Here is a 26,700-nt window from a genome sequence, read left to right as displayed (position 1 = left end):
TCATCACAGTGGAAGTAAGATTCCTGTTGCCAGGATTGGAGGTCGAAAGACTGCTGACACTCAACATCGTCTATCCTCCTCTCCTGAGCGGAATAAGAAAATTGATCTTTGAGACTGTTGAGTTTCCGTGTTGCTGTTCAAGGAGTCCAATACTGGAGGGAGTCCTTCTTCGTATGGAAATATTTGAGCTAGTGGTGGAAGCTCTGGGAACACGCATAGTTTTGGACTATTAAAGACTTTGTAAAGAACTTTGTAAATATTGATTGAAATATAACCTAGCGCCGAGTGGAAGAAGAAAGAATTAGGGACTTCCCTTTTAGTGGATGGAGAAGGGCTAGGGTTGCCTATTGCTACAGAACTCAGAGACTGTTTCTGCGGAGGGGATTTTTCAGTTTCCAGGAGGTGTGGTTCGAAAGATTGGAGAAGCAAAGCAAAGAGACTTGTGCCGAGAAAGAAAACAAGAACTACACTGTTTTGAGACCATGAAGGCTGGCAACCCGAACCGCAGGGCAAAATGCATAATAGGCACACTTTTAGGGGTAGTGATTTCTCTTATAGTTTTAGTAGTTACTGTATCATATATAGTGGGACATGAAAATGATGTGAAAATAGAAAAAGAAGCAAAAAGTGTACCAACACAGAAGCCTCCTGTGGTTGGTAAACAGAGGGAAAATACGGCGAAAGAGAAAATTTTATTAGATGCTGAAATAAAAAGATTACATGCAGATGAGTCACAGGGGAATTTTAAAACGAATGCTTATGCCAAATTGCTTTATGAATATATTGATGTCATGGAGGCGAAGAACTGCTACGTCTGTATGCAGTTGCCAGCTTCTGTAGATGAAGGCATCAGATACCATCATCTTCCATTGACCTATGGAATCTCATGTAGTTTGTTGCTGAGCATATTTTATGAACGAGAGGGGTTTGAGTATTATTTTTCGAATTTTGATTCAGTATTACCAGAGGTGCCGAATTATAAACATCTAAACAAGTGGGATTATTATAAGTGTGAGGACAGGTTACAGAAATTTTTCATTCCATGGAAAACATTAGATACTTCACATGCCCGAAGAAATAATTTGACTTGTAAAGTGTCAGAAATTGAGAAAAAGTTTATAGGGCAGGTGGATGATCGATACAGGAGACAAAAGATCTTAAAAATGTCGGGACAATGGAAAACAGATTGGACCCGGGAAGAAAGGGAGCACCAAAGAAAGGGTAGCAGTGGTCCAATAGCTTTAGATCGGGAGAAAAGGGGAGAGCTATGTATACACAGAAGTCGAACATATTATGAGAATGTGTTTGTAGGAGAAGTTCATTGTGAACATGCTTTCCAATTAGAGTATTATTCTAAGGATTTCCTGAAGGAAAGGCAGGTGACCCCAAATGTATATTTTGTCTGTGGAAGAAATGCATACGTGAAACTACCAGATAATTGGTATGGATCATGTTATTTAGCAATTGTCTTCCCCAAAATATACCATGCTGAGAACTTAGAAACGAAGAAGAAAGAAACATCAGCTAGAGGAAGAAGGGGTGTAAGCGCTGAGGAGGTAGTTGGAGATGTGTTTGGTGCTATGTTTCCTATTTTAGGGATAGCACTAAATGATGTTAAGATAAGAAGATTGGCAACAGTTGTAGATAGGTTGTCCGCCAGTACTGCTAGATCTTTAATGCTGGTGGAGGGAGAGATGCAATCGATAAGGGCAATGGTTCTTCAGAACCGACTTGCTCTAGACGTTCTATTAGCAAAAGAGGGCGGAGTCTGTAAGGCTTTGAAGGTTCAGGAATGTTGCACTTACATTCCAGACAATTCAAAACCGCTTGAAAAGTACATTCGAAACATTACTGAAATACATAATGAGATAGAAGATTTGACGAAGATAACAGTGTGGGAAAAGGTAGGTCAAGGAATGGGTAAAGTTGGAGGTTGGTTTGCCAACCTAGGGAAGAATATCATTTGGTACATACTGAAACCTATCATCATAATAGTGATTTGTATAATCACCTTGTGTGGATTGGTGAAACTGTACAAATGGTATAGAGCAAACAGGTTGCAAAGATCTATGCGAGAGCAGGGGAGGAGATTAGCTGCGATGCAGGAGAATCAGTACCGGAGTCTGAGGGCTCTAGAGGAGATGAAACGAGGGAAGATTGCAATGACTTCAGTTTGATACTTTGTACCTTAGAGAGGGTGTTGTGATGATGATGACTACTGTAAGTCATCAAAGGGGGGATTGAGAGAGCACAAATCTGAAAATGTAGAAGTGCACCATATTTACAAGCACGTAGTATTAGCTTAGTGTGGAATATACAAGAGTGTCAACTTATATAGTGAAAATATATGAGTGTTTGTTTTAATTAGAATAGATGCATATATAAGTGTGAAAAAATAATGTAGAGGTTGTAGAAATGTTAAAATGATGTTGGAGTCACACGTTAGATGACTAAGTGAAAACGAAGTGTAATTCTGCAAACCATGAAAGTGTGTAGGCCACATGGCATTTCACAGGAAACGAAAGATACTGCTACACTTTTAGTGACGTGGATTCTAATGTCATTTGAGTGCAAATGTATTATTAGGCATAGTATTGCAGTATATGTTTTACATAGATGTGTTTTATTTTAGTATATGTGTGTTAGTTAAATATCGTTTAAACAAAGAAATTAAATGTGCATATTGCAGTGGCCCGTTTCATGTAATTCTAGTAGGCCTGAATAGATAAAGTCGCTTCTTTGATCTGCATGAGCTCGTTAAGGAGAAGTCGCACAGAGCACGAATGATAGGTCTGTTCAAGATGTTTTATGACTCTTAGATATGGTAGAGACTGGAATTTGGGGCCTACCGAGAGAGTGTCTGTTTGCAGGTGCAAGGGGAACTTAAATCAGAAATAATGAATAGGCCCTTGTTCAGAAGTGCCAGGCACAGGCCTGTAGGAGTCTTCAGGAATTTTAGGGGGTACCGCTTGGACGGAGAGAAGCCTGGGAAGCAAGGTCAACTTAAATGAAGAGTCCAGAGGAGCACCAGGACGGAATTTGCCGCTCAAAACTGCACCACGTGAGAGGCGTCTCAAGGGGCGTTCCTATTGGAAATGTGATTTGGTATTAGGGAAAGCACCCCGGGGTGGAGATAGAGCAGATGATCTGAGGAGCCTAAGAGAGAGGATGGGTAGGCAGATAGAGAATTGAAAGACTTCGACTTTGAGACAAAGACTAAGGGAAGTGTGTGATCTTCTTTGGAAGTCACCACTGCTGACACCTTTTTAGGTAAAGATCTTGTTAAGTAGGGATGTCACTTAGTCTAGTGTAGGGACAGACTAACCTGTATTTTTCTTTTCTGTAAATGACTCTCAAGTTGCAACTCACGGCGATTCTTGCAACCTTAATGGTCTTTGAGATATTTTTGATAATTTCCTTTTGTCGATTGAGAGCATTCAGAGAGTACCTTTTTATATTGATACCTGTATATCTTTTGAACCTTATTCTGAGATGTTTGTATCTCCAGATACTTTTGGCTTTAAATTAAACTTTTAACCTTTTCCAGTGGTAAGTGGTTCTTTAGAGTGGTGTAAGTTCTTTCTTGATTAACCTAGTAGTGGTTTGCCTTTTACTCAATGACAGGTACCAACGATTCAGTCGACCTGAGCTGGGATCTGGTAAGATAACAATGAGACCAGAAATCCCGCGTTAACAATGGGCACTCTTAAGTAACAATTGGTGAGCAATATTTGGCCATCGTGGATCTAAATATATGGCAAAACTCCATCATATATATTAAAATTAAACCAGTCAGGTTTAGGGAAGTCCTCATCAAAACTTTTTGCCTTACTCCTCCTTATTTTTCTAATCTTGTTTTGTTGGCCTTAGGACTGTGCACAATTTACCATTGCTAACCGGTGCAAAAATGTGTTGACTCACTAAAATTGGCTAATCCCTAATTATCATATTTAATTTAATTCAATTCCTTGTAATTCGGTACTACATGTACCCAGGGTCTGTAAAGTAAATGGTATAAGTGGGCGAGCAGCACTTGTTGTGCCATCTCCTTAGGTAGCCATCCAAACTTATTTCAGGCTGCCATTGCAGCCTGTGTGCGCAGTCTCAACCTGTCATTTCGACCCAGCAAAATAAATCAGTTGACAGGCATAAACCTTCCTTTTCGATACAAACAAGTCACCCCTAGAGTAGGCCCTAAACAACCCATAGGACAAGGTGTAATGTATTTTAAAAGTAAGACATTTAAGTTTACCGTGTGCTGATAGTGAAAAACTTATAAATTGATTTTTCCCTTTTAGAAAGCCTACCTTTCCCACGGGGTAAAACTGGGGTTACCTCATTAAATGTAAACAGTTCATGTTTGTTGTCTCCAAATTGTCATGAAAAATCCCGTTTATGGGAAAGTCAGATTTTGAATTACAGTTTTGAAATTGACACTTTTAGGAAATTTGTATTTTTCTGCCTTAGCCTGTTAGGGCCATATGTATGAAACTTTGGTTTTGAGATTCTCAAATAGCGATTTTTACAGAATCGCTATTTGAAAATCACAAAAAGCTATGAATGTAGGATTTGCAATTAATTTTGCGAATCTTACATATTCCTAATTGCAAATCGCTAATTGCAATTCACGATTAAGGAATACCTCCCCATTCATTCCTATGAGCCTAGAGGCCCATAGAAATGAATGGGAAGACATTCTCAATTTGCGATTCTCAATTAGAAAAGCGCAAATTGAGAATGCAATTTCAAGGGTGCCAGGGTGTCAAAAGGACACCCTGTTGCACCCCTGACATGTACATGTGTGCACATTTGGCACACATACATGCCCTGGGGGCATGTATGTGCCCCACATGACACTTTCAAAAATGCAAAAAAGGGCATTTTTCAAAGAAATAGAAAATTAGCACCAACTTGAAGGTTATTTGCGATTCCTTAAGGCCAAATTGCACTTTTTCTGTGCTTCTTGCATTGCATTTAAGGAATAGCAATTTGCGATTCCTTAAATGCAATCACAAAATAAGGAATCGCACATTTTGCAATTCCTTATTTTGTGAGGCAGTTTTTTCTTACATACATACCTCGGAGCCAAAATGCGATCGCAAACGTCGGAAATTCGGCAAATTTGGCGTTTGCGATTGCAAAATTGCCTTCATACATATGGCCCTTAGTGCCTGCAGCCTGTTTCTGGGTCACATGACTAGGTGTGCTTGTCAGTCCAACTTACACCTCAATAGGCTGTGTGCTGCTTTCACACAAAGGAGTTGTTTGTCTGGAGCCAGGGAAGGGGAGGCATAACATCTGCAAACTTCAAAGAGAATCTTTTAGCAGCTTCTCCCACATCAAATAAGGCACCAGACACGAATATTGGACCTCAGGCACCAACTCATCCGTACAATTCTGGACTGCTGTGCTGCTGAAAGTACTGCCATTCTGATAGACTGTTGGCCTGAATGACGGCTGACCTGCTGTGCTGACATGCTGCCCTGCTACCCCCTTTCCTGGGTGAGAAGAACTAGATCTGCATTTTGTACCCAGGACCTCCAGAGTGATTCCAAGCACTAGTCTCTAGTAACTAGCACCTGGACTTTGCAACTGTAAGTCCTACCCAGCCAAGTGGTGCTACCTCAGTCTAGGACCCGTGGAAGTGGGCTTGAAGGTGCTCTGCTGCCCCATCAGTGGACCTAGCAGAACCAACGGGCCACCTTTGCTGCGCAGCATAACCCAAGTAGATTCTAGGCATCACGCCTGCTGCGTGGACTCATTTAAACCATCACTGCACAATGTATCCCCAACACAGGCCTCTTGTCGACTGCATCCTCAACAATGCCTAACTCTCCATCTCAAGCTGCGCAGTTTCTTTGGAACCTGTGGGCGCATGATTCATCCTCGACTCAGTTGCATCGAAGCTCACTCATCGATCGCTTCCTCAACAATGACACAGAACCTCACATCGGAGTCTGGTAATGCATCTCCTTTACTCTGTGAGGCATGCTCAATGCGGGACCTTGCAAAGCTCTGTAATCAGTATTAAAGGTACTTTCTTTTATTGGACCTAACTGGGTCCCTTTAACTGGTCCAAGCTACATCGCTGTAGGCCTGAACCTGTGACTTTATGCTGTTCAGGTGCAACCACACTACATCACTTGGCACTTTGTGCTTTTTGTTCCTATATTTACTGAAATTGCGTATTTTGGGTTCCACTGATTGGATTCTTTGCCATTGGGGTCTTCTTTTATTTATTAAACCTTGCACTATTTTTCAGTGAAATTTTTCTGGTGTTATGTATTCACTTTATTACTGTTTGTGCTGCACAAATACTTTACACATTGCCTCTAAGTTAATTTATGGTTGGCTTGTGCCTCACCCTGATAAGGATTGTGTTTTGTTGCTTGACCATGGCTTGCATCCCAGTCAAACAGCAAGCCAATTTCTCACAATGAGGAAATTAAACATTTAAATGAGAACACTGAGGGGGGGCTAGCCACTAAAGATGGTGGTTGTGTTCTGGTGAGGCTCCAGACCCTGGGGGGAATGATCCTGAACACTCGCCCGATAAATGCTCAAGCTCACCTTTGGACTTGGAGAGTACAATCGGCTTGACCTGGTACAGAGGCCGGCTTGGTTTGACCCGCTGGATCGTGGCACGGGGGACACCCGCTGAGCCTTCCTGAGACCGATGGGCACGGCCTGCTTGCAGCGCCTCGCCGACACTGAAGAGCGGTTTCCTTTGCCTCCTGGTCGCGGTCCTGGCGCTCGCTGAGCAGTGTCCTGTGATGTGGCTGCTTTCGCTCGGCGGAGATTAAGGGCGACCCCTGCGGTGCGGCTGAGCCGCGAGTTGCTGTGGACGGGGAACTCTGAGATATGCAGGTGGCACAGTGACAAACTAATTCGGGGATGAGCGGTGAGTGACGCGGCCTGTGCTGGGGGTTGTCAAACGTCGAAACCTGGCTGAGCACCCCCTCCTCCCTGGGCCAATACTTCATGGCGGGAGGAGAGCGGAGTTAAGTACACTCCGCTGACCGGGGCCCAGCAGTACCAGTCGATGTATGTGAAGGAATCTGCCACAGAGACACGCAGGTTTGCTACCGCCCGCCCCTGCCTGCATGAATGTTGTCTCTGAGCCCTGGCACCGTGACGTGGGAGCCCCCCCCCCACACCCCCAAGGCTCGGATTCCTGGTGGGGGGATGCGAGGATGGCTGCGCCTTGCCAGTGGGCTCCGGAGTAGATGGGAAGTTCGGTACTGATGTGCGTTGTAGAGCCTTGGGCCAGTAGACCTATGATGTGAGCGGCGACCTGCTAGTCTCTGATTGCCTTTATAGATACGGGCTGCAGGCGAGCCTGCCTGATACTAGGTGCTGTGAAGCAAGGGCCCAGTGCACCATTTGTTCCTCGAGTGGTACCACGTCAGACACGTCTGATTGTAGTTAAGGGCTCACTGGACCCACTCACATGACTTCCCTGCTGGCCCATGCAGGAAAATGCAGAAGTGAGTGGAAGATTGGGTAAGGCTTATGACCACAGCCTATATTACCAAATAAGTGTAATCTTCACGTGGGCGGCCCTACTCAAGTCGGAGGCGAGCGACTGAGACGAGATGCTGGCAGGTCATAGCCCGCTCTCTGGACATCACTACTGCACAGTACACCATTCGGGTGCTCAGAGGGTTGACTCTATGGTGACGAGTGCTTGTTGGGACCCTAAGGTACGGGTCGGAATTCCCAAACGATCCCCCAGACAAGTATTGCCCCACAAATCATCAGGTGGTGAGTATCATGGGGCGAGTTAGAGGTAAAACCATGGATGGCACAACTGGCACAGGCGGACCCCCTGGTGGGAAGGAATCTACCACCAGGCCCCCATCGCCTGGACCTCCAATTGGTTATTCTGCTGAACCCGCTCTGGACAAATTGGACCTCATACTCAAGGAAGTCCGAAATCCCGCATTGCCATCGAACAACAAATTGGCACCCTCATGACGGGCATCACCCTACTTCGAGCGGATCATGGAAAGCTGGCGGATACAGTGCGAGAACATGGTCAACTCTTTACTACTATGGAACCTACGCAGACCGAGCATACCACACAGATTCAACACTTGCAACAATAGATTAGTGGCCTCCTAGACAGGGTCAAAGATGCAGAAGTTAGGAATCACCGCAATAATATCCGCGTGATTGGCCTACCGGAACGCTGCAAGGGAGACAAGGCCGCAGACTACATGAAGGCCTGTTTAAAGAACACATAGCTCCAGATGGCCTATCACCATACTTTTGCATGGAACGCGCGCATTGGATCCCCACAGGACGGCCAAAAACTGGTGCACCCCCAAGACCCCTCATTGTAAAAATTTCAAATTATAGAGACCGGGACGTGCTGTTGCAAAAAGCGCGAGAAAAAAACGCAGATACAATTTGAAAACCAACGCATCTCGTTGTATCCTGATTACACACTTCTGGTACAAAAACTGCAAGCGTCTCAACTCTAATATGCACTATTATTTCTTGCCAGATTAAAGGGCATCCACGATAGGAAAACTTACTTTTTTGATAGCCCGAGGGACGTGGAGGAATGGTTGGAGATAATGAACTTTATGTATCGGGATCCTCACGACAACCTTCTGCGAAGCCGCAGAGCCAAATACGCCATCATAATACTAAGAAACTGCAGAACAACACCAGCGCTTGACCTCCTCATGATCAGCAATCGATTGGCAGAGCTGAAGCACTGGCTGTCACAGGCTCATTCTGGGACAGTACTCCAACCATCCGGACTGATTCGGAGGACAGCACTATTCAGTCGGATTCCGAGCAAAGCATCACCCTGTTCCCCTCGGTGACGCCTCAATCTGTGAATGATCTCATAGACAGTTGAAGTACTTTGTCAATAAGTCATAAAAGAACACGCGCTGAAGCGCATGCATGACCATCAGACAGAACACCAGACTCATCAGTACACTTTCAGTGCTTGTGCAGGCAGGTTATACTTGACACTTACTTACATAATGTGCATTTATTTGGTAACGGTTAGCTGATAATTGATAGTTTGAGAACCTATGGCCTGGAGAATATAGAATGAACATTGCTATGATAACCACGGGTCAGATTTGTATGTAATTATCGCAATGTAAACCTCTTTTACAGTACTGTTGAATAAGGTTTTATAGATTAATGACTATATAGTCGCTATTACTGAACTGACCCTATGTCATTTGTTATTACATGACTAAATTGCATGCGAAGTGTTCTAGTTCAGCTGCCTGCATACAATACCCGTGTGTACGATGAGCCAGGTGCAAAATATGACAACAGAACCGGTCATACTAAGATCTTTTCATTCTCCAGGATACCCAGGTCGTTATAGTGTGAAACTAAACCTTTGTGATATGTTCCTCCTTCTTGCTGCGTAGCACCTAGCCTGTCTGATGGAGCCGAATAGAAAAGTATAGAGTCTGCTGATGTGTCTATATCAAATATTAGAATGCATAATTAGACGAGTTGGACAAACCTGGTATTGATATGTATTCCCCCCCCCCCGGGTTCCGTAGAGCTACTGGACCTCTGCAGCTATACAAAACAACTACGGACAGCAGCGGCGACCCCCCCACCAAGCAAATGAACCGTTATGTGGTCTCTGAATGTTTGGGGAATATGTTGGGCCCAGCATAGTTTACAGGCTGCGCCAAGTTGTGTTGGTTACAAGGGTAGGGGTTCCTCCTGGTCTACAACAGTCACTTGACTCCGAGGTACGGGTAGCTCTGATTACACTATTAGCATATGTCTAGAAACTGCACCACTCTAGGCTCTTACAATCTGCTGACCTGGAATGTGCGAGGACTTGGGGCTGTACAGAAAAGACACTGAGTCCACGCTTACCTACTAAGACGCAAAGCACACATTGTCTTCCTCCAGACATCGCACCTTACTGACTCCGAGACATTAAAGATCCGGAAAAAACTGGAGGGGCCACCTGTACTCCACTAATTATTCAGCCTTTGCTAGGGGGGCAACCATTTGGATCCGACATGGGGTCCCGTTTGTAGAATTAGATTGTCACATAGATGACCAGGGACAATATATACTGCTGAAGGGCACTCTGGACGGTCAGCCGCTGGTCTTGGGAAGTATATATGCCCCGAATTTTGATCAGGACAAGTTCTTCCACCGCTTGGGGGCAACTCTGATGGGGTGGGATAATAAGCCCTGGATTCTGGGTGGGGATTGCAATACCGTCCTAGATGTCGACCTGGACAGGTCCCATCCTCCATTGCACAGCATAGGCGCCTGCAAACAAGCAGAATGTTTGAATACATGGATGAATAGATAGGGCTTGGCTGACGCATGGAGGTAATGAACCCTACACACAGAGAATACTCCTTCTATTCGCCGGTTCATCAGCTCCACATCAGGATAGATAGGTTTCTCTGTACACATAGCATCGTTACTCATATAACCCATTCCACATATTTGGCCAAGACCTTTTCTGACCATAACACACTAGAGATTACACTTACATGGGGGAGAATACCGACCTCGGTACCCACCCGGAAATGGTGGCCTCAATTATTGGAAGATGCCCCATTTCGCACTCATATAGCAACTACCATAACAAATTACTTCAACGAAAATTGGAATACAACCTCCTCAAACCTAATAGACTGGGACGCATTTAAAGTGGTGTTGAGGGGATCCTCAATTGGGCAATTGGTAGGGGCTAGACAGGAGGTTCATCAAAGCTTAGTTCATATTTAAAACCTCATGACTACACTGGAGCCAGAGGCAGAGTCTAATCTGGACAAATATGAAGCCCTAAGAGACGCATGTATCAGCCATGCCGAAACCTTAGAAACACTTCGAACCATTGACCACAGGGCCTTTACACAACGAAAACACACTGAGGCGGACAAATCTGGAGCACTATTGGCCCGGATAGTATGGGGCAATCCTGAACCTCCAGTCATTACGCAGATAAGGGTACCAAACAAAGGCCTGGTAACTACACAACACAAATAAATGAAGCCTTTTGTTCTTACCTTAGTCACTTATACACTGCCCCAACACACACTAACGACACACTGAGGGACGAATTCTTCCAGGACTTAACCCTTCCTGCTCTCTCTGTGGAAACACAGAAGGAACTTTCTGGGCCTATTACCCAACACGAGATCCGGGCTACGATCAGTGGTCTTAACCATAATAAGGTCCAGATGGCCTGCCCATAGATTTCTACGAGGCATATTCGGATACCCTGGTCCCTAAACTGGAAGAACTCTGTAAGATAGCCTCAGAGGAAGGCCACCTGCCACACTCTACCATGCAAGCGCTGGTCGTTTCCATCCCCAAACCGGGGCAGGACAACATGAATATAGGCAACTATAGGCCTCTATCCTTACTAGCGACCAAATATAAAATTTTGAGTAAGGCACTCGTTAACCGCATACAACCACATCTCAATGCCCTTATACACAAGGATCAATGTGGGTTCTTACCAGCCCACAGCACGTCCCTGAACACTAGGCGCCTACACCATATCATGACGGCTGCCCCCGAAGAATATCAGGAGGCCGGAGGCCTGGCATTGGACTTGCGCCAGGCCTTTGATGCTATAACATGGAATTGCATGTTCACCGCCCTTCAACGGTTTGATCTCCCGGCAGATTATCTCCGATTGGTGCGCCTACTGTATACAGTTCCAACTGCCAGAGCGCGCACTGGTCGCCATATTTCACGATGAATACACCATACACAGAGGCACTCATCAGGGGTGCCCCTTGTCCCCCCTGCTGTTTGTCCTTGCGCTAGAGCCACAGGCGATAGCCCTGAGACAATCGGCTGAACAACTGGGCATACCATAGATGGCACCACCCACTTAATCTCAATATATGCCGATGACATCCTCCTCTACCTGAGGGACCAGGCCTCTGGAGCTGAGCCTCTTCCCGCTATTTTTTCTACCTTCGAGCGCATCTCTGGCCTTGCTATTAATCACCGGAAATTGATTGCCTTTTATTTCCCAGACGGAACCCACCTAGACTCGATTCCAATTGGTAACTCTGCTTTATTAGTTGCACACAACACATTTAGTTATCTAGGAATCCAGGTGTACAGGGCAGAGACAGACCAACTTGAAAGCAATTTATTGAAGGCTATCACTGCTATATGCTCGTTTCGGATCGCTATCTCTATGATGGTGGTGCTCCCCCGTCTTTTGTATTATTTTGTGAACTTGCCTCTGATGGCTCCGCAATTAATATTTCGTACTCTGGACACAATTCACTTAGAACTTATATGGGGGAAGGGCCACCGGAGAGTGAGCCTCAAGACCCCGATTTTAAAGCTTATTACTTGGCATGTCAATTTCAGTGGTTGTCCTTCTGGACAGCGGGAATGCATCTACGGGAGATAGGGTTTACCCCCAGGACCTCGACCTTGGCACTCTGCACTTGCTCTTATTGCCAAAAGCCAGAATCCCCTCTTGTGGGCCCCCATTGCTCAAGATTGCAATTCACTGTTCTGTTGGAGGAAGGCTCTGCAATGCACGTCAGCTACAATTCCATATGTGAAAAATATACCTTTATTGGGCATACCTCTCCCTGGGGGTGGGCTCACAAAGGCCCGATTACACGCATGGGCGGCGGCCGGTGTGGAGGAGGTTGGACAAGGCACCACGTGGCTGCGCTGATCGCTGCCGTGCTCGCGTATATTTTTAACTTTCCTGCTTGCTGCTATTTGTTTTATTTTATTTTAGAGTCTTTTCCCTGATTTTATTAGGGAGCCCTCTCACTGCACATAATTGTGTCTACTCACCGCCATTTGGGCGGATCCGGTTCCCGGGGCTGGTGTTCGGTGGGCGCCATTTTGGGTCAGGACTCGGACCATCTAACGGCGAGCGCCATTTTGAGCGTCCTAGCGCTCTGGCAACATCGCGGGACTCCTACTTAAGGCGGTCTCAGTTCTTCTGGCAGCCTGGACAAGGTACCACGTGGCTGTGCTGATCGCTGCCGCGCTCGCGTATATTTTTAACTTTCCTGTTTGCTGCTATTTGTTTTATTTTATTTTAGAGTCTTTTCCCTGATTTTATTAGGGAGCCCTCTCACTGCACATAATTGTGTCTACTCACCGCCATTTGGGCGGATCCGGTACCCGGGGCTGGTGTTCGGTGGGCGCCATTTTGGGTCAGGACTCGGACCATCTAACGGCGAGCGCCATTTCAAGCGTCCTAGCGCTCTGGCAACATCGCGGGACGCCTACTTAAAGTCGCTCTCCCCCGCGCAGCGGGGACGCGCAGTAGGGGCGCCGTCGTGTTGCCGGAGTCGTGCCTGAGTCCTGCCCGTCTGCGCCCGTCCACGCTAAGGACGCGCGGGGCGCAGCGGGCCTCTCTTCCGTCGGCCAGGCCCTTTTATTGGTATAGTGATGCCTACCTATTCTAGAGAGACCCTCTGGGCTATTGGGCGGACCATCCCGAAGTGTGACCTGGCACCTATTCATCCTCTATGCGGCCCCTACCATTGCGCCTGCAAGAGATGGGTGCTGGATTCCCCCGTGCCCGTTCGCCAGAGGGATGATACATCTTCCCCTCGGAGTCAATGCTCCACGCATATGCTACTGGTGTGGAGTCTAAATGCCAGGTCCCTGGTGAAACACCATCAAGCCATCTATGATCTCATTAAGGATGAGTCCCCCGATATATTTGCCATCACGGAAACGTGGCTTCAGGAGGCGGATGTGGCCATCATTAATCTGGCCTGTCCCCCCGAGTATTTCATCTATACTCTAAACCGGCCTACGAGAGGCGGCGGCATCGCCCTCATAGTTAGGTCTAGTTTCACCTGTAACTGGAATGGCCTTACCATCGCTGGCTGTCAAAGTGCCTCTTTTAAGATCACAATCAGCCCCCAGTTTTCGCTCTCTGGGATGGTTGTCTACCGACCTCCGGGTAGCGAGGTAAAGTTCAGAGAAGCTTTCCCAGACGCTGTTGGCGCGCTGGCTGTGGGCTGCGCCAACTTTTCCATCCTGGGAGATCTGAATCTTCACTTCGATAATCATAACATCCCGGCCGTCAGCACCATCTTAGCTGACCTAGAGGCCCTTCAGCTATTTCAACAGGTATCACAGCCCACTCACGTAGGGGGGCACATCTTGGATCCCTTTTTTACGAATCTAGCTGAGGCTAACATCTTGACCATCTCCCCATTAGGGTGGAAGGATCATTTTCTTGTGTCCATCCGGTACCCTCTGCCTGAAACCCCGTCTGTTCCACCTGCCAGACTGGTGCCCAGGCGGCACTGGAACAAACTCAGGCTGGAGGATCTGCACCGTATTCTGGTGGAGGAGCCGTTAGGTCCTCTAGATAATGTGGAAATGGGCTATGACCAGTTCTGCCGGTGGATTACCAGGGCGCTTGACTCTCTGATTCCCATCACGTTGAGCAAGTTGAGCTCCAGAGAGTCAAGTCCCTGGTATGATGGTGCCTTACGCGCTTTGAAGGGTACTTGTAGACGGGCGGAAAGAGCATGGCGGAAGGCCTATGAGATTGATAAGAAGGCTGCATATCTGGCCTCCGTTAAGCTCTACCATCGAGCTATCTGTCGAGCTCACGCGGCGTTCTATTCTTTGGAGTTCCGCAACAGCCCGAACCCGTCCAAAACCATCTTTAAAGTACTTAAAGATCTTCTGGCGAAAAGGACCTCTTCTTCGGCAGTTAGTACCACTTCCCATTGCGAGGCTTTGGCATCTTTTTTTCTAGAGAAGGTCCAGGTTATTTACCAGGCCTTCCCTAGTATTGGGCCAGCACCGGGAGCTCTTGATTGCATTCAAGGCCTTACCATCATGCGTTCTCTTCCCCCATTATCATCTGAGGGGTTTAACAAACTGGCCCAGCAAATTAAATCAGGCTCTCCTTCGGATCCCTTAAGACCTGCCCTTTTTAGAGATCTGTCTTTTCTGGGACGCTCTATGGTGTGTTCCCTAATCAATCTTTCGCTGGCCTCGGGCCTGGTCCCAACCAAATGGAAGCAGGCGGTGGTTTCTCCGATCCTGAAGAAGCCTTTGTTGGACCCATTAAAACCTGAGAACTACCGCCCTATTTCATTGCTTCCTTGGCCAGCGAAGGTTGCGGAGGCTCACGTCAATCTGGCCCTCTCAGAACATCTTACTCGGGCCAAGGTCCTGGACCCCACGCAGAATGGTTTCCGTGCTGGCCACAGCACGGAGACAGTCCTCCTTGCGTACGGTGTTGGATGACGGGCAGACGGCGGCGCTTGTACTTTTAGATCTCAGCGCCGCCTTTGACACCGTCTCGCACCGCATTTTGCTACACCGCCTAGAGGAGATTGGCATCGGTGGGCTTGCTCTGCAGTGGTTCCGCTCCTTTCTCGACAATCGTTCCTTTTGCGTGGCCATCCCTCCTCATCAGTCCAAATCCCATCCTCTGGCCATGGGGGTTCCGCAGGGATCCTCGCTGAGTCCCACGTTATTCAATCTATACGTGAGACCGCTGGCTGAGGTCGTCAAGCAGTGGGGCATGACTATGGTCTCATATGCCGACGACACTCAGCTAGCGGTTACTATCAGCGGGGATGCGGAACGGGATGCCCCTAGGTTTCAGAGTGGACTGAGGGCAGTGGCCAGTTGGATGATGGCCAACTGTCTCCAACTTAACGCAGGGAAAACTGAAATCATGATTGTCGGTAAGAGAGCGGAGCTTTGGGGGGACAGGTGGTGGCCTCCTGAATTGGGGCCACTTCCAACTCCGGTGGCGGAAGTGAGAAACCTGGGAGTTTGGTTGGACCCCTCCCTTAATTTTGCTGGCCACACAAAGGGAACTGCGGCCTGCTGTTTTGGTGTCCTTCGGGGATTAAGACCTGTCCTCAAATTTTTTGATGCCCCGACCAGGCAGTTGGTGATTCAGGCGACGGTGTTGTCCCGGCTTGACTATGCCAGTTCTCTCCTGGCGGGGGCCAACCAGGCAGATATCACCCGCCTGCAGCGCGTCCAAAATGCCGCAGCCAGAGCGATAGTTGGCTTGCCCAGGTTCTGCCCCGTCTCTAACACTCTACGCACCTTGCATTGGCTGCCGGTCAAGATGAGAATTCACTTTAAGGTGCTATGTCTGGCCTTTAAAATCTTGAAAGGCTCTGCCCCCCAGATTCTCAGCAACCCTTTGTTTTCCTATGTTCCGACACGTTCTCTCAGATCCACCGGCCAGGCTCTCGCCGTGGTTCCCCGGTTCAAACTTTGTCGGGCCGGGGGCCGTTCTTTTCGAGTGAGGGCTGCGGCCATCTGGAACTCCTTACCGGTTGAGGTCCGCCTGTTGGAGGACCTTGTGCTGTTTCGTAAGGCCATTAAAACTCTTTTGTTTTAAAGTCTCTCCTTCCAGTTGTCCCTCTTTCTGTCTTTGCTTTTAGCGTTGCTGTGCTTTACCTTGTTCTGCGCCGGGACACTCCTTTGCTGGAGCAGCTGTGCGCATTATAAATACCCATAGCATAGCATAGCATTTGGGGACTGCAACCTCCTAGACCATGACACATTTATACAGATTATGGGTGCACCAGACCGCCTGCATCTGGTTCATGCGTCTGTGTCGCACTATGTCAGGAAAACGTGGGCACCTCAGTGCACAGAACCTCCACAACATGAACTGGTATACTTATTATATTACATGGGGAAGGATGGATCAGAGCGCAGGCATCCCCCGCACTCACGACCTCCGTACCAAATGGGCTAGAGACACGGACAGGGAAATCACTGACAAGGCCTGGGCGAGCATGCTGGAACACCCCTAGAGAGTATCCCGCAACGCCAAACCTAAGTTTATTCAAATGATGGTATTGCATAGATCCTACCTTACTCCAAAGAGAATACACCTCATGTTCCCTGAAGCACAACATTGTTGCCCTCGATGCAGGGCGGATAAGGCGAGATTTGCACATATGTTATGGACTTGTCCATATCTACAAGACTACTGGGGTGCGATCCGATGATCCCTAGAAAAGATCACACATCTAACAATCCAGGACAATATCCTAGAATGCCTCATGGGCCTCTGCAAGAGCACCAGTGTGCAGCGAGTCCAGTTGCGATTTTTAGACCTTGCCCTCATACTAGCGATACGAACGATCATCATGAGATGGAAATCTCCTAGGTGTCCTCTACTGATTAGTTGGCAGGATGATGTGGTACAATGGGGAGGTGCGGAGAGTGCTGCGCTCAAAAGGGAGGACTACGGAAACATCCCATTTCTATGGAATGGGACCTCATGATGGAGGGGTTTAAAAACCTAGACCTTTTCCCCATCACTACCAGCCACACTCCATAACATAGCCAGATATTCTAGGAGTGATGCTACAAACTTCCTTTCGCCTTATTGATAGTATTCCAGCACACCGGCAGCGGATTGCCAATATTAACATCTACGCAGACCTACTGGACAATAACCCACATGAGCCATGACAGACCAGGAGTGAGGGTAGGGAGAGGGGGGGGTTATCTGTTATATGTTATAGGAATGTTTAGACACACTAAAATCCATTCCGGATGATTCCCATGTATACTGGATAGCCATTTCACTGCTGCAGGATCGAACAGCCAAAGTATGACATGGGTACCTAAACTTAAATAATGTAAATGATGTAATGCAGCAATGTGTACATGAGTGGGACAAGAACACGAAAAATACCATGGGCCTCGTTTATGAGGTCGTGCGTCACTTGCCTTGTTGCACCATATATACAAAGTGATGCATCAAGGTAGATGCGTCACTTTGTAAACTATTTGTGTAAATACACTTTGTATGCCAGGTATAATGTATGCAGGGAGGTGTTCTGACGCAAGAAAGGGTCATAGAGGTGACGCAGTGAAATCAATAAGATATCACGGCGCCATTTCTAGGACACAAATGCATCAATTTCTTATGCGTGCCTCACAGCAGGTGTAAGACTGACGCAGGCCCTTTCACATGGGGCTTGCCCCATGTGAAAGGACACATCGCTGGAGTTGCGTCACTTTTTTGACACACTCCAGCAATGCTTCACTTTTGCGCCATACAGATATGTCAGAAATACTGACGTATCTGTAACTCCTTGCGCCATGATGCGTCTTACTGTAAATATGACGCATCATTGGTGTCGCATGGAGAGCTCAGTGAAAAGTGACGCATCGCTGTTTTCACGCAGTATAATAATAAAGGGGTCTTATCGTGCGCAAACTTAGCCCAATGGGCGTCACTTTTCATAAATGAGGCCCCATATGTATTTCATTTGTCACCATGCGATCATAGATTTGGTACTCAATAAAGTGTGTTTAAAAAAAAAAATGAGAATAGTGTGAGAAAATTCCAAACAGTTCACATCATCGTTGAAAAAGCACATTTGAAAATAAACACATATTTTGTGAATGAAATACACTGAGAACCTGATTCACAAAGATACATTGACACTTTTCTGTAAGTTTACTACTTTTTGGTATTCACAAACTAAGGGGCCGATTAGGATCGCGGTGAATCCGCATCCTCCGGGCCGGCGGAAGCCACCCCGGAGGATGCGGATTCACCGCTGCGGTGCCTCCAAAGACCCCCCCCCGCCAGATTAGGATGGCTGGGGGGTCATCGGCGGACGGCAAGACCGTCCGCCGCTTTTCCGCTGCGGTCGCCTTCTGACCGCGGCGGAAAAGCTCTAATATGGTGGCGGTGTCTATCAGACACCACCAGCCATATTAGGATGGGGCAGAACACATGCCTTTCCGCTGCGGCTTTTCCGCCGTGGAAAGGGATACAGTCTTTTCTTTGGGGGCCCGTTGCGGGCCCCAGGGTGATGGGGGGTTTGGGGGTGCACATGGGGGGTACGTATGGTACCCCCCCTGCATTTGCATGCACTTAGCGGCAGGCACCGCGCGGTGCCTGCCGCTTTGTGCATGCAAATGCAAAGCATGCATATTTAACATTGTGGCAGGCGCTGCTTAAAGCAGCACCCGCCGCAATGTTAAATATAGAGGATGTGACCGCCAGGGTGGCGGTCACATCCTAATTGCACTGTAGGGAACGCCGCAGCCCCTGCGGACCATCCCTCCACCTCGGGGGTGGCGGACGGACACAGGTCCGTCTGCCATCCTAATAGGCCCCTAGGTATGGAATCTCTATACATATGTGTAAAGAGTGCTCTGCGCCCAGAGACTCGGGTGGAGATCACCGTAACAATCAGCTTAGGTAGTGCAGAGTCACAAAACTCGGCACGTAGTTTGTGAATTGCATTTTGTAGTCCATTTTGTAGTACGATATAATGCGCTGCAATGTACAGTTTGTGAATGAGGTCCACAATATTTACTGTAATATGAGCAGCGGTTATATTCAGTTCTAAACATACCCCTTTACATATAAAGTGAAAGGTTTAGAAACACTGTGACGAAAAAACTCCTCATGCATTTTTGACAGAGAAGACAAAAGAATATATTTACGTACAATACATTTGAAAGGATGGTTTAAAACTTTAATATACAATATTAACATTGAAAGTAGATTACAGATATTGTAATGATTGGAATCATAAAGGGACATAAAAAACGGATTGGTGTCAGTACAACGCGTTGTATTACAACGCATTCCGTTACAACGCAGATTTTACAACGCGGGATCCATTACAACGGATGTCATTACAATGCATGGCATTACATCGCAGATGCTATTACAACGCATGGCATTACATCGTAAGTATAGGTAAGTTGACATTTTTTTTAAAATGTTATTTAGTTTATTGTAATTAAATTTTTTTAAATAATTTAATTAAAAGACATTTAAAAATTGTCATTAATTTAATTTAATAAAATAATATCTATTTAATAAATGTAAATATAATAAAAATTGTAATTAATTTAATTTAATTAAAAAAAGTAATTAGTTTAATGTACATATTTTTTATAATGAAATTAAATTAAATTAATAATATTAAATTATTTAATTTAATTAATTTAATTAAAAAATGTAATTAATGTAAAATAATTAATTTAATTTATTAAATATATTTCAATTAATTTTAAAATGGTAAATATAATTTAATTATCCCTAAAGCCAAACCCTGCCCTAAAACCTAAAAACACCCCTGTACCCCAAAACCCAAACCCTGCCCTAAAACCTAAAAACACCCCTGTACCCCAAAACCCAAACCCTGCCCTGAAACCTAAAAACACCCCTGTACCCCAAAACCCAAACCCTGCCCTGAAACCTAAAAACACCCCTGTACCCCAAAACCCAAACCCTGCCCTGAAACCTAAAAACACCCCTGTACCCCAAAAACCAAACCCTACCCTGAAACCTAAAAACACCCCTGTACCCCAAAACCCAAACCCTACCCTGAAACCTAAAAACACCCCTGTACCCCAAAACCCAAACCCTACCCTGAAACCTAAAAACACCCCTGTACCCCAAAACCCAAACCCTACCCTGAAACCTAAAAACACCCCTGTACCCCAAAAACCAAACCCTACCCTGAAACCTAAAAACACCCCTGTACCCCAAAACCCAAACCCTACCCTGAAACCTAAAAACACCCCTGTACCCCAAAACCCAAACCCTACCCTGAAACCTAAAAACACCCCTGTACCCCAAAACCCAAACCCTACCCTGAAACCTAAAAACACCCTGTACCCCCAAACACCTATACATATACTCCTATACTCATATTTATTTAAAAAATTACTTAAAATAATAAATTTAATTTATAATATTTAAAAACATAAATAAATATTTTTATTTATTTTTATTTATAATTAATATTAATTAAATCATTTATATAATATTAAATAAAATTAAAATAAATTATATACTTACCAATACTTACGATGTAATGGTATGCGTTGTAATAGCATCTGCGATGTAAGGCCATGCGTTGTAATGCCATGCGTTGTAATGGATCCTGCGTTGTAATAGCTGCGTTGTAACAGCATTACGACGTAAAAGTTGCGTTGTAAGTGATACACACCATAAAAAACACACTACATATATACTATAATAGAATCACGTGAGACATTCATCTCAGCAACATTATCATTACAAAATAGATAAGATAGTAACAATATGCACATATCAAAAAAAACATTTGCTGCGATTTATGACTCTTAGGTCTACCACCACCAGATTTGGATACCTAGAAATAGAATACATATCCATCTCTAGATAGCACCTATTCTCTAAATTCAAGATAAATATAATGCCAGTTATAGAAATGGGAAGTATCAGCCCAGCCACCATATGTGATGGGTGAATGCGTCAATAACTCAAATCACACGAGAGGTGAAAGGCAACAGTGTAGGGGAGGGTGTCTGGAAGTGTGCAATAAATATTAGGAGATTTGGTATAACAATGACAAATTGAGTCAAAATAGTTAGAGTGACATTAGTGAATAAATTAGAAAAACCTGTCGTCGTGTTTTCAACCTACGTTGCACATTCAAAGTTTGCTCTGGAAGTTACATAGCATGAAAGAGAATGTATGAATGCTTTTTGTAACAAATTAGGATACTGGTTGGGGGTGTGAAACCCTATTTAAGCAGCAAACACAATCCTTGTCAGGCTGAAGTCATAAGCAAATCCAAATTGATCTGTGCTCAACCGTCTGGTAGCTTGGCATCAAGTAACTGGAACTGGTGCCCCTACCATGTACAGTGTTGTTATCAATTATGCAATTTCAGATGTCGCAGTGATGTGATCCATGATGTCATAGAACGTGTCATGAGTGTTGTACTATGTGAGCTAATTAGCAGTGATCGCTGAGGACACCAAAGTTATAAGCAGGTCAAAAAAACCATTCCTATGGAAATGTTGTCATAACTATACCTACCCAGTGGGGCTAAGACTAAGCATACTGGTATGCCACATAATTTGTATTGCACATTTCAGCCATTTTTATTGTATTGTGGTGCTTTCAAATAAAAGCTCCTTTCAGTGCAGGTTGTGGAATATGTATGACTGTAGTCATCATACGCTATTAAATATGGTTGTGTTGTCAGTTTAGTCACATTTTGTCTCATGCATCTAATGTAGTGGTGTGCTTTATTATAGGTGAGCAATGGTTGTGAGACATAAATGATTACCACTAGGGCAGCAAAGCTTGGTCAGCTATGTTACTTTGGTGCATGTTGATTGTTTGTCTCAATCAATCAATCAATCAGAGCATTTATATAGCGCACTACTCTCCCAGAGGGTCTCAAGGCGCTGGGGGAGGGGGTCCGCTACTGCTCGAACAGCCAGGTCTTGAGTTGCTTCCTGAAGGCGAGGTGGTCCTGGGTCAGGCGGAGGTGGGTCGGGAGGGAGTTCCATGTCTTGGCGGCGAGGTAGGAGAAGGACCGTCCCCCTGTGGTGGCTCTTCGGATGCGGGGGACGGCGGCGAGGGCGTGGCCGGTCGATCGGAGCTGGCGTTTGGGAGCGTAGAAGTTGAGGCGACTGTTGAGCTACCCTGGGCCTTGGTTGTGTAGGGCTTTGTGTGCGTGGGTGAGGAGACGGAAGGTGATTCTCTTGTTGACCGGGAGCCAGTGCAGGTCTCTCAGGTGTCCGGAGATGTGGCTGCGACGGGGGATGTCCACGATGAGTCATGTTGAGGCGTTCTGGATCCGCTGGAGTCTCTTCTGTAGTTTGGCGGTGGTTCCGGCGTAGAGGGAGTTGCCGTAGTCCAGGCGGCTGGTGACGAGGGCCTGGGTGACCGTCTTCCTGGTCTCGGTGGGGATCTACCGGAAGATCTTACGTAGCATGCACAGGATGTTGAAGCACGACGAGGAGACGGCGTTGACTTGTCTGGTCATGGAGAGGGAGGAGTCCAGGATGAATCCCAGGTTGCGTGCGTGGTCTGTTGGTTTGGGTGCGCTGCCTAGGGCGTGGGGCCACCAGGAGTCGTCCCAGGCGGAGGGTGAGGATCCTAGGATGAGGACTTCCATCTTGTCCGAGTTCAGTTTCAGGCGGCTGTTCTTCATCCATTCGGCTACCTCTTTCATCCCTTCGTGAAGGTTGGCTCTGGCGGGGTCGTTGGTGAGGGAGAGGATCAGCTGGGTGTCATCGGCATAGGAGATGATGTTGAGGTTGTGCTGGCGTGCGATGGCTGCGAGGGGGCTCATGTAGACGTTGAAGAGGGTTGGGCTGAGCGAGGAGCCTTGGGGAACGCCGCAGATGACTTCGGTGGCTTCAGATCTGAATGGGGGGAGGCGGACTCTCTGTGTCCTTCCGGCGAGGAAGGAGGTGATCCACTCCAGTGCCTTCTCCTGGATTCCGACGTTGCTGAGACGATGTACTAGTGTACGGTGGCAGACAGTGTCGAAGGCCGTGGAGAGGTCTTGGAGGATGAGGGCTGCTGTTTCTCCGTTGTCAAGCAGTGCTCGGATGTCATCGGTGGCTGCGATCAGGGCGGTCTCGGTGCTGTGGTTGGCCCGGAATCCAGACTGTGAGAGGTCGAGGGATCCGTTCGTCTCGAGGAAGGCGGCCAGCTGCTTGTTGACGGTCTTCTCGATGACTTTTGCAGGGAACGGGAGGAGCGAGATGGGGCGGTAGTTCTTGAGGTCGGTGGGGTCGGCTGATGGCTTCTTGAGAAGAGCGCTGAGTTCGGCGTGCTTCCAGCTCTCCGGGAAGGTAGCGGTGTCGAAGGAGGTTTTGATGATGTCCCGCAGGTGGGGTGCGATGACAGCGTCGGCCTTGTTGAAGACGTGGTGGGGGCAGGGGTCGGTCGGAGATCCGGAGTGGATGGAGTTCATCGTGCGGACGGTGTCTTTGGTGCTGATCGGGGTCCAGGCACAGAGGGTGGTGGTGGGGGGCGGTGGTTCGGACGTGGCGTGCGTCAGTTGAGTGCTGAAGCTGTTGTGTATGTCTGCGATCTTGTTGTGGAAGTAGGAGGCGAGGGAGTTGCAGAGGTCTTGCGAAGGGGTGATGTAGTTGTTTCCGGCGTTGGGGTTGGAGAGCTCTTTAACGATGTTGAAGAGTTCCTTGCTGTTGTGTGCGTTGTAGTCCAGTCGTTCCTTGAAAGCAGTTTTCTTGGTGGCGCGGATGAGTTGGTGGTGCTTTCGGGTGGCGAGCTTGAGGGCAGTCATGTTGTCCGGTGTTGGGTCTCTGCGCCAGGTTCTCTCGAGGGCTCGGCAGTTCTTCTTGGAGCTCTTGAGTTCATCGGTGAACCATGGGGCTTTCTTGCTGCCGGGTCTGCTGGGCGGGGTCCTCTACCCAGTCGCTGATCCACTGCGTGAGGTTGTTGGCCGCTTGGCTGGGGTTCGTTGCGCTGGTGGGTGGGTTCTTGCTCAGGGAAGTCGCGAGCTGGTCGGCTGAGATCCTGTTCCAGTTTCTGCGTGTAACCTGTTGCTGGTGGTGGTGGATCGTGGTCCTTCTGAAGCTGAAGTGGACGCAGCTGTGGTCCGTCCAGTGGAGTCCGGTGGCGTGGCTGAAGGTGATGTCCTTGTTGGATGAGAAGACGGGGTCGAGTGTGTGTCCGGCGTAGTGGGTGGGGGTGGTCACCAGCTGCTTGAGTCCCAGGTTGGCGAGGTTGTCCAGCAGGGTGGTGGTGTTGCGGTCGTTGTTGTTCTCCAGGTGGAAGTTGAGGTCCCCGAGGAGGATGTTTTCAGCGGAGAGGAGGGCGTGTGGGCTGATGAAGTCGGCGATGTCCTCGCTGAACTGTGTGCGTGGTCCCGGGGGTCTGTAGATGAGGGTGCCTCTGAGGGTGGTCTTGGGGTTGATATGGACCTGGAAGTGCAGGTGCTCGGCGGGTGCGAGGGAGTCGTCGGTGTTGGTCGTGATGCGGATCGTGTTCTTGTGGATGATGGCGATGCCTCCTCGGTCTGGTTGATGCGGTCCCTACGGATGATCCTGTAGCCGTCTGGGATGGCGATGGCGATGGCGATGTCGGGCGCTGAAGAAGCGTTCATCCAGGTTTCCGTGAGGAAGGCGACGTCTGGTGAAGTTGTGTCGAGCAGGTTCCAGAGCTCGACGGCGTGTCTGTGGACGGAGCGGGTGTTGAGCAGGATGCATTTCAGGTGGCTGCTGCTGTTGCACGTCTTGGTAGGTGCATCTAGTGTGTCTTTCAGGCGGAGATATTCACCCAGGTCTTAATATGCTGTCAGATTGAATGATAAGTCCTGTTGGAATTCCATGTTAGCAAACTAGCTAAGATATATACAATACTTCATACATATATGCTATGTACTGGCAAGAATTGGGTTGAATATTTAGGTGCAGAACTACTTGGCATTTAATGATGTTGTGAACCCGGGATTGCACCCTTTGCTCCAGGTTCTGTTGTAAATCCTATTCTGCAGCAAACTTTAATTAGCACCTTAATAAGAATTGCAACTTGGGCATTAATGTTGCACCTAGCTCATGAAATATGGTGAAAACTGTGGGAGTTGTTCAGCAGTTATGAGTTTCCACACCTCAGAACAGGGGAAATATGTATTATTAGTATGGGTGGGTGATCAATTCCGCTCCGGCGGCTGAGTTTTCAGAATTTCGGTCACTCCTTGTTATACATGTAAAGTGGAGTTCAGGCTAAATTCCACCAACTGCAGCCTGCTTGAAGTTTTTTCGTCCCCGTGAATCGCCAATGTTACATTGCCAAGCAAGATTTGGCATCCCCTAGTGTGACTTTCTGTTGCAACTGTTTGCGGTCAGAAAGCTGCCACTCGAGTAGAAAACCTACCCAAGCAGCAACAAAATCAACTCAAGAAGCAGCACCCTCTGACACACCGTGTGGTGCAATTTGCATTGAATTTTTCAACATGAAATGAGCTCCCAGTGCTAAATCACAGCACAAGCAGTGCAATGTGCGTATTTCTGCTCATTTGCCAAGCTCAGCTTAATTTCACTGAGTTTTCATGTACCTCCATGTAATTCTGCAGAGTGAAACTCCACAAGTTCCACACACCCGTAATATTCCTGGATTCTATGGTGCAACACTGCATTGCTTAGAAAGATAAATTTAAGTTTCTTTTAGAAGACGACAGTGGATGGGGGAAGCTGGATCTTGGCCATGATGACAATTCAGTCCCTTGTAACATAGCAGAAGCAAGCCAGTATTTCTTCTTCTTCTTCATGCAGTGTCTGGTTTCTATATTGGTGAAACTGATGCTGCAGGAGTTGCAAGTTATGTGGCTATCTCGATTTTAGATCTTTTCTACATTTAGCTATTGATCAATTGGACCATGTGGGTTTACGTTTGTAAAGCATGTATCATTATTGAGCCTTGGCTGTGATTCCTGCTGTCTGATTGTGCCGTGTCCTGCCTCTCAGTTGACCCGGTTGTAGCGTGCTCTTTTGCTCCCCACTATTCCCCCCCTTTCTTGTCTTTTGCTCTCCCTCGCCGGCCCCAGCCATCCCCGGTTCCCGCCGCTGTGTCCCCTCTGGCCCCGCCCCCTCGCCCTCCATTGGCCTTCCCGCTCCTGCCTCCCAGCTGCACCTCCCTTCCACCTCCCCATATATGGCGGCCGCTGCGCAGCAGTAAGAGCAACCCTAACCCAGCCTCCAGGCAGGTGGCTCCACTCACGGCGCACCTCCTCCAGACAGTGCCAGTGCTCCCAACCAGCCTCTGCCGCGGTGCCCAGGGTTCGAGGCCCACTGTCGGCTCTGATCATCATTTGGTCTTTTCTCATATCACTATTGTGATTCCAACTGTTTAATTGTGCTGTGCTCATCTTTTGGTCTTTTCATTCTGCTTTTGTACTATTGTGATTCCAACTGTCTGATTGTGCCATGTCC

This window comes from Lissotriton helveticus, chromosome 2_2, assembly GCF_964261635.1.
Source record: "Lissotriton helveticus chromosome 2_2, aLisHel1.1, whole genome shotgun sequence".
Classification (NCBI taxonomy): domain Eukaryota; kingdom Metazoa; phylum Chordata; class Amphibia; order Caudata; family Salamandridae; genus Lissotriton; species Lissotriton helveticus.
The sequence above is the reverse complement of the archived record's forward strand: the minus strand, read 5'-3'. Positions refer to the sequence as shown.